The following is a 16,212-nucleotide window of genomic DNA, read 5'->3' on the forward strand; positions in this document are numbered from 1 at the left end:
ATTCTCACTTTTATTATTTTTCTTGTTTGTCTCTGATTTAAACCCTCAACTATGCATCAGTCGCCGGCCAAACGGTGGTACGTAAAGAGCACCCAACTAGATGGAGACGCACGGTAGGCCACACGCGTAGCGTTCACGTGGGCGCTTACAATAAACCCCACGCGTGGCGAACGAATGCTACCGAAGCATCCACGTAGAGAGGTCGAGCACGAGACAGCTAGCAAGAAAGAAATGGGGGAAAAAAGGTTCTGCATTCTACACGCTCCATTGGGCATTTATGTTCGCTTTTTTTCGCTCTCTTTGGAATCCCGAGCAACAACACGGCTATCAGCATCACAGAAAACCTTTCTCCTCCACTAAGCACTCAGCTTACCAACTCATCCAGAAAAGCCGTCCGTAGTCAAAGAAGCAGAAACATATCTGTTAAATATTTAACATAATACAAACACCAATCGATAGTAACTTCCCGCTTTTCCAGCACTCTCTGGTGAAAAGTCTCACAAGAAAACCACCCACCGTCCCATTCTCCTTTGGGCCTACAGGAGGTATATTATATCTAAATAAGAGTGGAAAAGACACCTGACCGACATCGGACCAACCGGACAACACTGCGACGAACTCGACGAATTGGAAATCGGGGAAAAGTTGTTATTTCTCTTTTCCGATCGGTACATTATGTAGGTGTAGCACACCTCATTTGTTGGACGAAGAGGATGGAAACGGGGACGGGTGAGGATCTTGAAAAACTTACCCCCCATCCCTTCGTCCAGGTCCAGTTCCAGTGGTGTCCACAGACCGATACATGGAATGGATAGGTTTTCATTCACTAAAAAAGGCAAATAGAAAAAATAGCACAAGCCGAGCTATTTTAGAACTTCAAAACACAAACACGTCTCACTCTCCGGTGTGCGTGTGTGTATTCTTAAGTTCATTCAGAATGTTGTGCGTATTCAGCTCTGCCCGAACAAAAAAAAACAGGACCAAGTCACAGACAACTCGTGAGCAACAGTTTTTTTTATTTTGTTTTGTTTTGGTGGTCTCCAATGATTTCCATCCATCGAACACATAGGAACTATAAAGACTGGAAATGATCCTAATCGATGAGAAAAGCATAAATCTTGTATCCTTTTCCAGGTATCGATTTTTCAACCCCGGTGAGGGTTATTCCCGGGGACAATATTTTCATAAATAATTCCAATTTCAAGTCCCAACGCTTGGACACGGTTCGTTCAATCAGAGGGACACACACACAAACAGGTTGCAGCACAAGCTGTTGTGTTTTCAATTTTTCTGTTTTGTTGTAAATGAGCTTTTCCGGATACACTACTACCTCTACACACACACACATCATGATGATATGCTCTTCAGGGTCGAAATAATCTGTCCCAATCGTACCCTTTCTCTGTGTCTTCCGCACTATACTCCGGGGATGATCAATAATTTCCCAACGAGAAGAAAATGACCTACATTTAGGGGGGAGTTCCCTTGTTCGCAAAGGATTTACTGGACTATTCTCGCTTCCCATTATGTGCGTAATATTAATCTCGAGTCATCGATTATATTCCTCCCGGTCTACCATATATCTCTCCCTCAGGAATCTGGACGTTCAATACGTGTGTAAGGATTCAATTTTCCAATAACCCTCGTCTAATATCTAGATCTTACCCGCAATCGCGGATTCTTCTTCACTCATCCCTTTTTATGATTATTTTTTCCACCCTTCTTCGCACACAGTCTCACTGCTCGATGACATGACCATGAATCGTTGACATTATGGAAAACGAAAACATATAATCAACAACTGACCTTCTTCTGCGCTGACCGCGTCTTTTTCTCCCTGTCTAACTACTTCACCGTACGGATAGCCACATACACACACACGCACCGAGACTTTAATGGTGGACATTTCCTTAAGCTAAACGCAATAATGCTGGGAGGCCTTTTCCGCTCACTGGCTGACGTCACACGCTCGTATCGACCAATCGATCAGAACGGACACACACTCCGCTTGTTCTAAACAGCGCTATTGCTTAATCTAACTCAGAACGACGACGACCACAAGGGGAGAACATTAGCAAACCCTTAGAAGAAGGATATTCTTGCGTTTTCAAAATAGCAGTTCGACCCTTCTATTCGCTTATTAAAGCAGTCTTAGTCGTGATTCATTTTTATCATCGGGGCCGCAACTGTGGCTTTAAATTGTGTGTTCCTGTCAACCACATTAGCTTCACATTTCCCAAACAAACAAGATGCAAACTTTATCGCCCACACAGCCCCATACCCTGATGCTCACCCATGAGAGCTCACATGCGAGCAATCGCTCAACTCACCCAGAGCCAGGCTCACTCCCAGGTGACAAGATATGCTCGTTACTCACTTCACATGCTCGCTGCCTCACATACATCAAGCAGCAGCAGCTGGGGCCTTTGGTCAAGTTCGGGTTGGATGCTTCATGCATGTGTTCTACCCGTGAATGTGTATGTACTCGTAACACTAGATTTTTTTGCTCTTCGTCGTTTGCCCATGCGTTGATCTCCTCCCGGCGAACGTGTGTGTACACAGAAGTGTTTCACGCGCATTCGCGTATGTGTTTTGACCTCACACACCGGGGCACACACTCTGGGAAGATGCTGGTAGGAGATCTCTGCGCTCCCACCCAGCAAACATACTTCGCGAGCTTCGGAGCCGAGTTCTGTGAGCAATTCTTCTGTGTGACCCGGTTCCTGGTGGTCGATATACTACACCGACACACAGTGCACGAGACCAAAGATGCTGCTGTACTACTACCACCACCACCGAACGGATCGAACACCGTTGCATGGATGATGGCTGTGTGAGGCTAATCTCTTCGGTGGACTCTGCTTGAGAGATTCTTGCCCATAACGCACGATACTACGCGCTGTGCACGCGTGTGTGGAGCACGAGATTTTTCAATTTGCGTCAAACAAGAATTGACTTATATTGAATTCAATTACCATCTCCCAAAACGGATGCAGCCGTGCGTTTTCGTCGTCTTGCGACAGAGGACTTTGCAAAGGATGACAGACCGACAGAGATCGGTGCGTGCGTGTGTGTGCGTGCGTGTGTGTGTGTGTTGGGTCTCTCTCAACCACTTAGATTCCTATCAACATCGGTATGCTTTCGGTTTTATTGATCCAAACCGTACGGTTCTGATTCGATTTGCGGTTCTCTGTGTATGTGTATGTGCGATGTGTGCCTTCCCACAGAAACACACAAACCACATTCGCATTCGACAGCGAGAGCCCGAGATGCCCAGACTCACTCGCCGAAAACTCACCCCTAAACAAACAGCGACGAGTCCTTCTCATGTCGGAAAAGCGCGACAGGAACTCGGCGCTTCTCCAAATCATTCAGCCGAACACAAGAAAAGCTAATGTTGTTGAACCATGGAGATAAAGGGTTTTCGCTTCAACCTTTTGCACCACGTTGTTGGCGAAGCTTTCCCAACGTCCCCGGGAGAGCATGGGACGACCGAGTGACACGCGGCGCGCACGGGCTAATGGAGCGAAATGAGGCATTCCACCACCGTTTTCCACCGTAACGTCAGAAGCAAATGGGAAAAAGGTCGGACAGAGACACTGCCTATTGCCACCACCACCGATAGCCTTCTTGTTTCATCAAAAAACAATAAACAACGAACTGTTCGGCGGAAATATTGCTCTCTCCCGTGTTTTGCGTTCTACCAGACCAGGAGACCGGACGCCCGATGCGATAAACGGATGCCTGCGAAATAAGTAGAGCAAAGCGAACCGATGGAAAGTATGGAAAGTATTAGCTCTGGAAAGAGGCTGGCACACACCGGCAACACAAAAAGCTTTCGTTCGGAAAAATCTCGCCCGAGGGAAATCAATTGACCTTTTCCTTCGTCACCGGGAGCTGGAGGGTTTGCGTGTTTGGTGTTTAGGCTGTGCGGAAGGAATGGGAAGGGTCTGGGATGCGGATTTCTGCACCGACACAGAACGAGAACGCTCCACCAAAACCAATGAACGTGAGTTCAATTCTTGGTTCGGTGAAAGAACCTGTTGAATGTGCGTTTTAAGGATGCGTGCCTGCGTTTTCTGGGAAAGTGTTAAGCGAAAGTAACTGGCATGATTTAAAGCTGACAGACAGACGGGTTCAAGCATGCTGGGAAATTCTGTGATTTGCGGTTACTTTTGAAAATCAAATCTCGTACCCAATACGAAGAAAGCTATCCTTTCCATTCGGAAGCATTTAGAGGAAACTTCAGTCCGCTCTGCCTGTGGTCTGTTCTCAACTCTTGAGAGCGTAAGTATCAAGCTTGAAATTAAATTATAGCAGAGCGATCTCACCGCGGTTGTATTCTGGTCGCGTTTCTGTGTATATCGATTGCACATTTTTTTATCTTTTTCCAGCTCATTGTGAGTTGTGGAATTAAGCGATTAAGTGGCGTCTCAAATGATGGAATTCAACCAATAGACTTCTTCGCGTTATCGATCCAAACGTTCTTCTACGCCACATGTGATTCGAAAGAATCCTTCCTTTAACTATATAAAGCAAGATAAAAAATAGAAAAGTACTGTCGTAACGATTATTTCAACTGTTTTTCACACTTCAGTTTTAACGATTACAAAGACACATTCACTGCTGGAGATGGAAGAAAACGATTGCCTTCCGATAGCTTTTCCCAGTGAGAAACATTCCTTCCCGACAAGCTCGACGACACAATGATTGACACTTTTACGACGAGCTTTGCGATTTTTACGACGCGCAAGATAATAATTAACGACTCCCTCCTACACGACTGCTCATTCGTGCCCTTCCTCGACCACGGAACGCACAGAGAAATCAATCAAATTTATGCTTCACACAGCGCGATCCTCTCGCCTCTACGGATACTCCCGTTTGCCAATGATCACCGACGACCAGTGGACGAAGGTGCCACTGGCCGACCATCCTACTTCGCGATTCTGTACACGATCGTGCTTTGATTGTTAGCGAACCGATTTCAAGCTGACGCCTTTTAATTCTAGCATGCGTTTCAAGCCACAAAGTCCAACTGCCACCACCCGCTTCTCGCCACATTATTATGAGGCGCCTTTAAAACGAAACAATTGTTCAAAGTTTGCCTCTCGAGCGAGGGTAAGAAAAACAGAGGGTGTCGGGCTCTCAGTACAACGGCTTTACGGTCACGTTTGTCGTTCCGTCCGTTCCGCCCTCGGTCCTGCTCGGACTTGTAGAAGGAAAGTGTTTCTCTTCCTTCCTGTTTCTCCAAGGAGGGGGGTTTTGGAATAATTGACAATATCTGGAAACAATTGCACTCGTTGAAGCAACCGGAACGCTTTGTTTGCCTTCTGCATCGGAAATCGTCCTCCGGGAGAGGCTGATTTTGTGCAACTGCAACATCATCCCAGAGGCTATCCTAGCCTGCTGCGTGTTCAAATTTCAAAACATCGCCACCCCAACACCACATTATACGTCGTGAGTCAGAAGAGCGCGTGCCGGACCGTGAAAAGCGCATCTCAACGGTCTTCTGACCGCGGTTCTGTGTTTATCCGAATGGTCTTGGTTTGCCGAAAAACAAAAACAACTACAACACCAGTAATATCCATAAAGACGGAGAAAAGCCGGCTGGTGCTGCATCGCTACCGGATGGCAATAACTCCCGTTCGATACGCACACGACTGTGTGATGGCCCTGCGCGATCGGAGCCTTTCCCTTCCTTCTGCACAGCCATTTGCATGCATACATCTGCCTTTTTTACGACCACAGCGATGAGCAGGGCAGAAATTTCGATCGTTTAACTACCACCATGTTTCCATCCCTACAGCAGGCGACGTGTGGAGCGGTTTTATCGGCTTATTTTTTCGCCTTCTGACTGCATTCCGCAACTGACTCATGCTCGCTCGCTGGTCATAAAATGGATTCATTTTCCGGCTCGTATCCCACGATCGTGGTGTTTTTTGAGCTCAGCGACACGGACCAACGTGTTTGCTCTCCTACTCTCCCGCATTGATCGTGCCGAGCCGGGTGATCTAATGCTTCTCGCAAGGAGAATACCCACCAGGAAGGAATTCCACGGGCAGGACCATCTCGTCGTGCAATGAAGATATTTCCCCTGGAGATCCGATCATCTTGAAATCCTAGTTAGTAGGATGACGCGGTGAAGACCACAAAGGAACAGATCAGGGATAAAATGTAACAAAAAACAAAGCACTCTCAGTGACTAAACTGCGGTTCGACGAAGAGACCTCTCGGCCAGATGTTGGCGGGATCACTTCGCCACCAAGTGGGCTACCACCATCGGGAAGGACACGAAGGAGCGAAAAGAAGAGTCGGCAAGAACGTCTGGAAGACGTTTGTTGTCCCGGGGGCTCTCGAGCGCGAGGTCGTAGTCCTTTCGCTAGCTGAAGCGATAAACACATGTGTGTCACAGTCGATTCCGCCACAGGGAGTGTAGCAAGGCGCGCAGAGCAGAGTCTGGGGTCATAATGCGAACGCTCGCGCTGTCTGCCAACATTGCTGCGACTGGGCCGTAAGCGATTACACCGCTATCGCTATCATTCTTTGCTAGCTCTCTTCCGTGGCTGGAACTATCAGAACAACGGGGTAGCGAAGAATGTTTAGCGTAGCGAAGAGTCGGAAAATTAGCCAACTGTAGATGACTTGCACAAAATGCAATTACAATAATTCACAACATTCACCCGAAAAAACAAAATTGAAAACGAGCGGTTCCGCGTATTTGATACCGTACCGAAAAGGACTGCAACACTTTGCCGTGCGATACGGGGCTATTCGGCTTCGAAATCGGCAGCCACATCTGGCCATCTACAATTATACAAAACAGCAGCACTGAGAAAACGTTGAAAAGCTGAGCTTTGCTCAATTGAAACGAATTCTTCAGCTGCTGGTGTTACGGTTAGCGCAACAGGGGCGAAAAAGATTAATAAGCGATAGAAACGAGTTGGAAAGAGATAATGTATCAGAATCTAGAAGAACTGTTGCTTTGGTGAGCGAGACTGCCTGTGTGTGTATGTGTATTCAAGATGTAAAACAAACAGTTCCATTTTCGCCAAACTGCTTTCCATTGTTTTGCATAGAATGTTTGCTGAATGAAGAATTAGGGGTCGAGAAAATTGGTTACAAAGGTTACACAAATAATGAAAAGTCAGCCTCGGTACCCTCGGTATAATGATAATTAGGTATAATGCGATACGAAACTCGAGGGCTAGTTCTAGGGAAGGAAAATAGACGAGAGTTGAAGTATTCTCACGCATAATTAAACATCATTCTACTCCCAATTTTTAAAGACTCCCAATGGCACTGGAGGTTCGGAATTACAATGTAACGAGATTATACTACAACTTGAGCTTCGCTTAAATATTGCTTGATTGATTTCCAACGTCTTAATAAACGTGCACACCGGTTTCTTCCAGTACTCGGAACCGCCGGCTTCCAGCATAATAATATCAAACGGAATAAAAATATTCCACATACACTGCCAGGCATCCTAATTAAGATTCCATCGTGGTAAAACAACCGCTTGAAAAGTGGAGAATAAATTAGGCCTCCCATTTTACGCTGCTCACTTCGATTCCTGAGCGATCCTTACGGCCAGGTCCTTATGGCAACCATCTCATCCTACACGCCCAATCGTCTATCGGTCCATGCAGAAGCACACCTTCTACTGCTCCCACGCACACAGTTTCCCGCTCGACGATGTGTTTGTGCCGCCGTGTGTGAGTTTCACACTCCTCGCAGTCGACACGTTTCGACAGTTTCTTGGGATTTTGGGGGCATTGCGCAACGCCCCATCGAACCTGTGGGGGGCCCGGGACATCACTCGCGCGAAGATTTAACGTGCAGAGGTCAGATCGGAAGGTTGGTGCGTTCGAGAAAAAGTGTGCGCGTAGAAGAGCGACAAAAATCGACACCCAGGGCACGGCACAAAAGCCGGCAAGAAGAATGTAGGACCAACAAGTACCGAACGCACCACGGACAAATTAATATTTCACGCCCGAGGTTTTCGACAACCGAAATGACAAAACGGTTTCTCGCAGTTTCGCAGAAGCAGACAGGGAAAAACTGAGGGAAAACAAAAACACAACAGCCGAATAACATTCACAGAGACTTTTTTTTCCTTCCTTTTCTTTTTTTCCTGTTGCTGATGTAAAAAGAGTCAAATGTGACGTTTGCTAACGACGCCAACGGGGAAAAAATGCGTACCGTAATGAGGGATGTAGCCGAGTAATAATGGTAACACGGAACAACAACGATGGCAACTCCGAAAACGCCTTTTTCAGTCAACTTTGAAAGGATAATTGAAGGAAAGAAAAAACTCAAACTCACCGGAAGTACACAAAAAAGCTCTTGGACTAAGAACTTCGGCAGCCGTTCGTTGAAGAAGCATCAATAAATAAAGATGTCTCTGCTTCTTCCGCCGCCGACAACAGCGTGTGTGTTTGCATTTAGAGAAGGTTTTGTTTTTTTCGTGTAAAGAAATGAACTCGGAATTATTTGAGAGCTAATGCCGAAAGGAAATGATAATTCATGCAACATGCGCATTGATTTACCGTGCGTCTTCGGTGTTCAGACATCTTTCTCTTTGCCAATTTCCATTCGATCGATTCCGAAACAATCATTCGATGGCAACATTTTCTTCCCCCAATTTTCCCAAACTCCTTGGCCAAACTTCTGCGTGCTCGAACGAAGCAGAAAGGAGCACGTGCGCGAATAATTTGATTACATTCATAACCGGGCTCACGATCTCTCGGTGATTTTTCTGCCCTTCACACAAGCCCTTCTATCTATACAAGCCCCTCGGCCTCTTTCGCTTGGTTCGAAAACCGGTGAAAAATAAAGGTAAAAATCAAAATCGACAGAAAACCTATGGCAATTCAAATCAGAAGCAAATTTTAAAAGGAAAACAGAGCATAACCCAAAAAATACACCCCCCTGCACCGTACATTACCCGTCCAACGGTTGGCTGGCGAGGTATTGGTATAGAGTTTCACCGGGGAGAAGGAAGGAAAGCGAACCCAGAACGTGGAGTGTGTTTTTCGAGACTTTTATTATTTTGTGTTTGTTGCCGAGCGCCCGGCAAGACTCAGCTTTTTCGGTGCGATGTTTTCCAAACACACCAAAGACGTCACTTTTTCGTTCGCTGCTACTCGCACTTGGCCCAGCGCCAATTTTCCATTTCATTCACCCTACTACGAACCAATTCCAACCCAACCCAACCACCCACCTTGGCAAAGTAACCGCTTGACTTCTGACTTACTGACGCGAATGGACGACAACGACGACGACGCCAACGACCATGTAAAGCCGTGTGAAGCGGACAGCGGAAAACTCCTGTCGAGATGAATATCTTTCGGTTAGAAAAACAACTCCAAGAAAAACCCCTATCGTCACCCGGACTCGGAAGAAAAAGGCTAAATGAAAATGCATCACGGTTAAACCGAAACAGACTACACCGAACCGGCGACGGTGATGACATTTTTCGTTCGTTCCAGAGCACTGCTGGGATGTCCGCGAAGTTGGCGCGGGCTCCTCTGTCTTACCGAAAGGAAGGAAGAGGTCCCGGGGAGGCAGGAAAGGGAGCTCACTCGCATCATCAGTCTTCCGGGCATCCGTTGCCTTGCAGTAATTATGACAGCACAGCCGGAGCCCGGCCAGAGGACGACCGTCGCCAACAATAACGCAGTCAAAACGAATCCGCAGCAACCGGAAAAAAACGTGCAGCGAAAACCGTACGTACGACACACACACACAGACACGCAGGCAACCATGCTTCCCTTCCTTCCCGTCGAGAGTTCCCGGGCGTCAATTTAAAACGTGCATGTCACATGAAACCGCCACCGGAAACGCATTCGTCGTGCGGCTGCAGCACGTGCCTCCGTGCGCAGTTTTCGGGATGGAAGTGGAATGACATCTTGAAGAACCACGGAGAAGACGACTTTGAAATCCCATCATCATCATCCTCTTACCCGTCCGGAATGGCACCGCACCGTGAGTAGATGGAAATGAAGAAGCAATTAGGATCTCGAGAAGATCGAGACATTTTCCACCCGTCGTGCGTGGCTACCTCACCATTCCACCGGGCCACCGCTCGCTGCTTGCATCGAAGAAGAGTCAAGCAGAGGAAACTGGTGTTCTGTGTCCCTTCTACCACTACTACTACTTGCTCATTAAAAGAGCAAACCGAAAACAGGGCGCGCACATCTTGAAACCTAAACCAGGTACCCACACACACACACACACACACACACACCCACACTCGTGAGGTCCGGAACTTGAACGAAACGATACGAACGAATCTTGAAAGGGAAAACCCGAGAACGACAAATGGAAATGGACGGGGTTTGGCCACCGACACCAGCAGCAGCAGTCCCGCAGCAGTTCGAGTGGGCCTTGCCGCCCTGCTGTCGATGCATTTTCCTCCGATCCGGAACAAACGCAACAGCAACATGTACGAACGCTAATGAACGGATCCCGTTCCACTCCTGAGCTGATATGCGCTCGAGAGCAGCTCGTACATGGCTTAACTCTAATGATTTACCGACCGACCATCGCGGTACAAAGCGTGCACGCACACCCGAAACACCGACACTCCGCCACCTGGTTAGAGCGTTCCTCTGCTGCTTCCCTTAAGACCAAACGCCACTTTGATTTAGGATAGACGACGGCGCGTGCGCCTCCGAGGGCAGAGTGTCTTTTAATTTCCCCCCGTTTTTTCTAGTGCTAGCTTCCCGAGACTTAATGGAACAGTGGGAAACCTCTACCACCTCTCGTGTGTTTGTGTTTTTTATTCATTCATGCACAAGGGAGATGCGCAGATGCCGATTCTGGTGTGTCCGAAGGACAGGAGATGATGCCAGTGCCATCAACACACCAGAAACTCTACCGAGTGGACTGCGCGAGTGTTTTTCTTGAGGTAGAATAGATTATGTTTTGTGTCAATTTCATCACAACCCCGTCGGAGACATTAGAGGCGAAGCAAGTTTGCGCTCCGCGTAGATGGTAGGTTAGGTTACTCCAGAAAATCGTCCTTATACCTCCAGATTTTATTCGACCTACAGTTTCAACTTCATCTTGTAAATCGTTTATCAAATTACTGACAAAAAAACAATTGACAGTCTTACATTGCGAGATGATGCCGATCGCGACTTCTGTTTCCTACACCTTCACAGCGTAAACCGTGAAGATGACACGCGCTGGTGCGAAGGAAAATATGTCCGGGCTTTCCGGACAGCTGCACGCAAGTGTTGCAGTTAGAAGAAGAATTTTGCTCGGCAGGCAAGCAGGCCACGCATCACGGCCCAGGATGTTCATGAATCTCTCGGCTTCCACAGGCCCGAGTCTGGGTGAGAAAGTTGATCCGTTGACGGAAGGACGGCGGCAATGGAACGAGGATCGTCTAGTTGTCGTGTTGCGCATGCGATCCTTCGGCCATATCGATCCAGCTGCCGCCGCAATGAAACATCGCCAACAGAGAAGAAAAACCCACATACACACACACGCGCACGCGATCGGTTCGGAGTGAAAAATGACGATCCGGTGTTGTTGGTTGCGAGATCTTGCCGAGGAAGAACAATTCCCCAAGAAGAAATCACGTAAGGTGAGGTGATTTCCCGTGGGATTTTTCTGCTAAGAACAAATGTATTTTTCGGAAAGCTGAAATGTGCTACTCAATGAGTCATCTTTTGAATGTACTCTTGAGGGACCAAAAAGGGACTAGTTCCGATCTATGCCACCAGAGGACACTACTGGAGTAGATGGAAACCCTACCAAGATCTGTACTTGATAGAACGTTAACTACATCTAGACGATGACACACACACTCACTCACCTTTTGGGCGCCTATGCAAATCGTATACGGCCCTGTCGCCCCCTGTTTACCCTGTCCCTGGCTCCTATTACTGCATGTTTGCGATGTTCACATCACCTGTTTGCCATTTGGCATTTTTCCGAACATTGCTGTGCAAGACTGCGCAGCAGCAGCTGCGTTAGGAGTGCGATCGTTTGCGCAGTTCCTTCCACCACCGCCACCTCCACCACTCGTCCTTTTTGAAGCCGTGCACACTTCAACTGGTTTCTCCCTTTTTCCTTGTGGGTCCTACTCCTGGCCCCCTGGGTAACAACACTCACAACACTGATCCACCACGTCCACGTCCACTGGCTGATGATGACGATGGCGATGATGGCGACGACGACACGACAACGTACGGGTACTGGCTTGGTACTGATTTTCAGTTCGATTTTCCACCGCTATTAATAGAATATGTGGCCACAGCTTCGTCTAGCTGGTTCGGTTCGGCCAACCGTTCGGGTTCTACGTTGGAGATACCTCCACCGGTGGCGCATTTTCACCCATAACACACCGTCCTGTGCTCACGAGCTGCACGAGTACGCCTTTTCCCGACCAACAACAACTGGGGAAAAACATACTCACACACAGAGAGACACCCGTAACTGCTCAAAACCTGATCGCATCGAGCGCGAGCTTGGATTTTCATTCTCCCGTGGAGATCTCCACTGCTGAACAATACTCATATCCTTACAGTTGACTTCGTTTTTTCCATACAGAGCTGTGGTTTGCTCTTTTGCCAAGCAATCTACGATTGCTCCATAAATGTCCCAGCGAAAATGAAGTGAATATTCCACGATCGTACAAGTAGAAATCGGCGAACAAAACGATCATGCACCAAAGCACACCAGTTCTCTACCGAGAAAGGATTGCAAACGCGCCAAATGTTGCCGATAGTCAGTGCGCATGTCACATTCCACAGTGCGAGAGAAATGGTCCGAAACTCATCATGTAAGTCACAAACACAAGAGATGCTTCTGTATACGATCTTGATCGTGTACTACCCAAAACATTGGTGTTATCGAGAACTATCTCAGTATGTCAGTAGCATACTGCCATCAGATAAATGAATCGAATATTCTCTGTCTACAATATGCCCACTACAGTATATGCTCAACACAGAAAAGAGCCTTTAAATAATGCACAAATCATCACACAGCTATGAATCTACCACAGGAAATACACTTACCCCGTTCTTATCTAAGACTGAGAAGAGATAATCATATTATTCTCCTTAAAGTCCTGGAAATAGAGAAAAGAATTAGAAATTAGTGAAGTCGTCCACAATATGTTCCAGAGTATTCTCAAATAATGTCTGATAAGTAGTCCTTATAATAAAATACATCTATTCAGAAGAATATATCTACTTCTGAGGATATCTTAGCAATATGTAGCTTTTCATGTTGAAGTTAGTGTTAATTTGCTGTAACCCGTCAGCAGCATCAGTAACGTAGACACTCACAGGGCGGGAACACAGACTAGTCTGCACCCCTCTAAACACACCACTACATCCTTAGCGCCTCGATGCTCTCTACTAGACAGGACTGTGTGCCTAATGGCGCAATGCGCAATAAACGCCGCCTAGATCTATCGCGATCCCCACAGCCGGCCACACTCATCCATCACTGAGCAATGTGCGACGATACGACGTTTGCCGCCAGCAGAACATGTACAAACACCCGCAGACTCCGCCAAAAGCGCATGACTGGTGACACTAATTAATGGAGCACATCAAAAGCATGCAGAGGCGAGCAGCAGCAGCATAAGAATCTCATCATCATCAAGGTAGCTTCACACCGGTCCTGACGATGCTGGAACTACTTCGTCCACATTCGCTCGTTGGCATTCTCATTTGAATGTCATTCGCACATATCGCCATTTCCTCATCGAAACACATCAGCACCGCAGGCGAAAGGCGACCGCGCCGAAACGAATCTAATGTTTCGTTTTCACCACGGTGGCTGGCGCATTCTCAAGAAGGAAGCAACTGGCAATATGATGAGCGAGACCTGCGAGTTACATATTCTTGACAGAGTAAGATGGAACAGAGCAGCATCATCATTTTTTGGCGATGGTTCAGGTCACCGCCTCTTTCGTTCTACACCTCGTGCCGGTATAGTTTTTAGGGGAAAATTGGGGTAGAACGATCACTAGTCACATAAGTTGCTTGTGTCCTCGCTCATATGTGTCGTCAACGGCTTGACGAACTGGTTGATCGTCTACTGATGCGAGAGAAGATGTAGAAGAAGCCTAACCTGTATTCAACATCCTGCTCATCAATTCTTATTTTTCTTGTTTTATTCCTTCTCTACGGTGTGCTGTTGTGACTCCTGCTTGTTACTGTTTGTCGTTTTACTCTTCCTATTGAGTGTGTTCAATGCTAAGATCTCAGACATTTTAGTATGAAGTTTGAAGCAGAATATCTCTACATCCAATGTTTTTAGACGATGTGTCGGACGATCACTCGGAATTCCAATAGATCTACTAGCAATTTTCATCAGATCTGGCGATTGAAAAATCAGAACTAAAATACGTTATTGATGATTAAACCGTAATTCATACTCCACCAAAGTGGACTTGTCGAAGAACTCTCGTCGAGGATCTCTTACAAGGGAAATGGGACCAACGGTATCACCAGCACAAGATGAAAAAAAATACGGGTCAAACGTTCGACAAACACGGTAAAGATGCCCCAGTTCGGTTCCGCAACAATTTGATCGGCTTTGTGTGGTATGTGTGATGTCGCAACCTTGAACCGGATGGCGCGAAAGAGCAAAGTCGCCAAGAGTCGTTTGGGTTTTTCCTGCAGTTCCACCAGATCCAAGCAAACTGGTTGATTATCAAACTCGGCCACGCTAGGGAAGACGGCCTTGATCCAATGACAACCTCGTTCTAAACCTCGTATCGGACAAAAGCTACTGAACGGGTTTGAAAAATTATACAAAAACTCTGTTTTTACGTGTACCTTTGGGTATTATTTTCGTAAAAAGTCTTCAGCAATTGGCAACAGATATTCCGCTGACTTCTGCGCTTAAGCTTTCATGCACACAATTGGGGAATTTTTGTCTAAAGGGCTAAATATATGCAAAACGTACAGTACATCTTTGGAACTCTACCATCCATAAAGCTTCCTTCCAAAGTACTCAAGATACGGGATTTTCCTTAGAATCGTACTTCAATAAGTCATCTGACGTTTTGTATCTGCCCCTGATGAAGGTAATAAACCACCCACCCTTCGAGGATAATCGAGCATGTCGGAGGGTTTCAGCACAGAAAGCGAGAGAGAGAGAGAGGAGAAGGCCCATCCAACCTTTCCGCCATTTTCAGACCATCCTCTTGGCTATTAATTTTGTGTCTCGTATCAAATACCACACGTTTTTTCCTTCTCCGTTCCCTCCAGCACACTGCTCCTTATCCGAATGTTTAGTGTCCGCCTCTATTCTGGATCTCTCGGTGAGGGTGAGCCTCGGTTGTCTCTGCCTGGCATTCTCCAATTTCCCTAGTATGGGAGATCGAAAGATACGGAACGCTTAAATGCAGCACGGACAGCAGGAAGGCAGCCGGAAGCGCCCCGAAACTTATCCATCCTCCGTCCTCCGTTGTTCCTCGCTCGTTGCTACAGCGGAACGTTGCTACGGGGAACTTGATGATCCTGGCGTACTACTCAAACAACGTTCCAGTTCGTTTGCGTGTCTGCTGCTCGCGCAAATATCTGCTCAGGCTTCATTGTGCCTTTCGCAGCGCACCAACAGGTGGAAATCATCATTTCCGGGAACTACACTTTATTGTACATGTCAGCATCCTCCCAGGCGCTTCGATCAATGTCATCCGTTTGGAGGGAACATAGGCACGTTCGAAGTGTTTTTCCTTTTCGTTGTTTTGTGGCGATATTCTGTTTCGTTTCTTCATTCTCATTCGAGCTTTCGATTTATTTGTATCCCAAAGACACGCACACCTCTATCAGACCATCATCACCATCATCCGATCCACTTTCCAACATTTCGCACCAAATCTTCACTCAACACCTCCTCAGAAGCGTTCCCTCATATCGACAGGAAACTTGTCTGTTTGTCGGTATGCTTATTTGTTTGTTTGCTCACCAGAAAAAAAGAACCAAACGTCCCGAATGTCGGAACTCGCCTCTCGGATCATTTCCGATTCAAAGCGTGCAGACTACAAAGATTCAGAAACGATGCCTTTGCAAAGTGAAAAATCACATCTGAAGGATAGGGAAATGTGAACAGCGGCGGAAACCAACGGGTTCCTTCCCACTTCTGAAATAGCTTCCGGTACAGCAATATTGGCATGCGAGTATAAGCGATTCGGAAGGAACAGCAGGTCTCTTTCGCTCTCTCTCACACTCT

The 16,212-nt window shown here is 47.0% G+C and overlaps 1 protein-coding gene across 1 annotated transcript in view; it reads right to left on the bottom strand.

Annotated features, from left to right (window-relative positions):
- Positions 1-16,212, bottom strand: part of LOC118512081 (myocyte-specific enhancer factor 2) — a 47,565-nt gene that overhangs the window by 17,694 nt on the left and 13,659 nt on the right. Inside the window, 1 exon segment of the mRNA XM_036056037.1 lies at positions 13,038-13,090. The gene's annotated coding sequence lies outside the window, so the exon portion shown is untranslated.

The sequence above is a fragment of the Anopheles stephensi genome, chromosome 3 (genome assembly GCF_013141755.1).
Source record: "Anopheles stephensi strain Indian chromosome 3, UCI_ANSTEP_V1.0, whole genome shotgun sequence".
Classification (NCBI taxonomy): domain Eukaryota; kingdom Metazoa; phylum Arthropoda; class Insecta; order Diptera; family Culicidae; genus Anopheles; species Anopheles stephensi.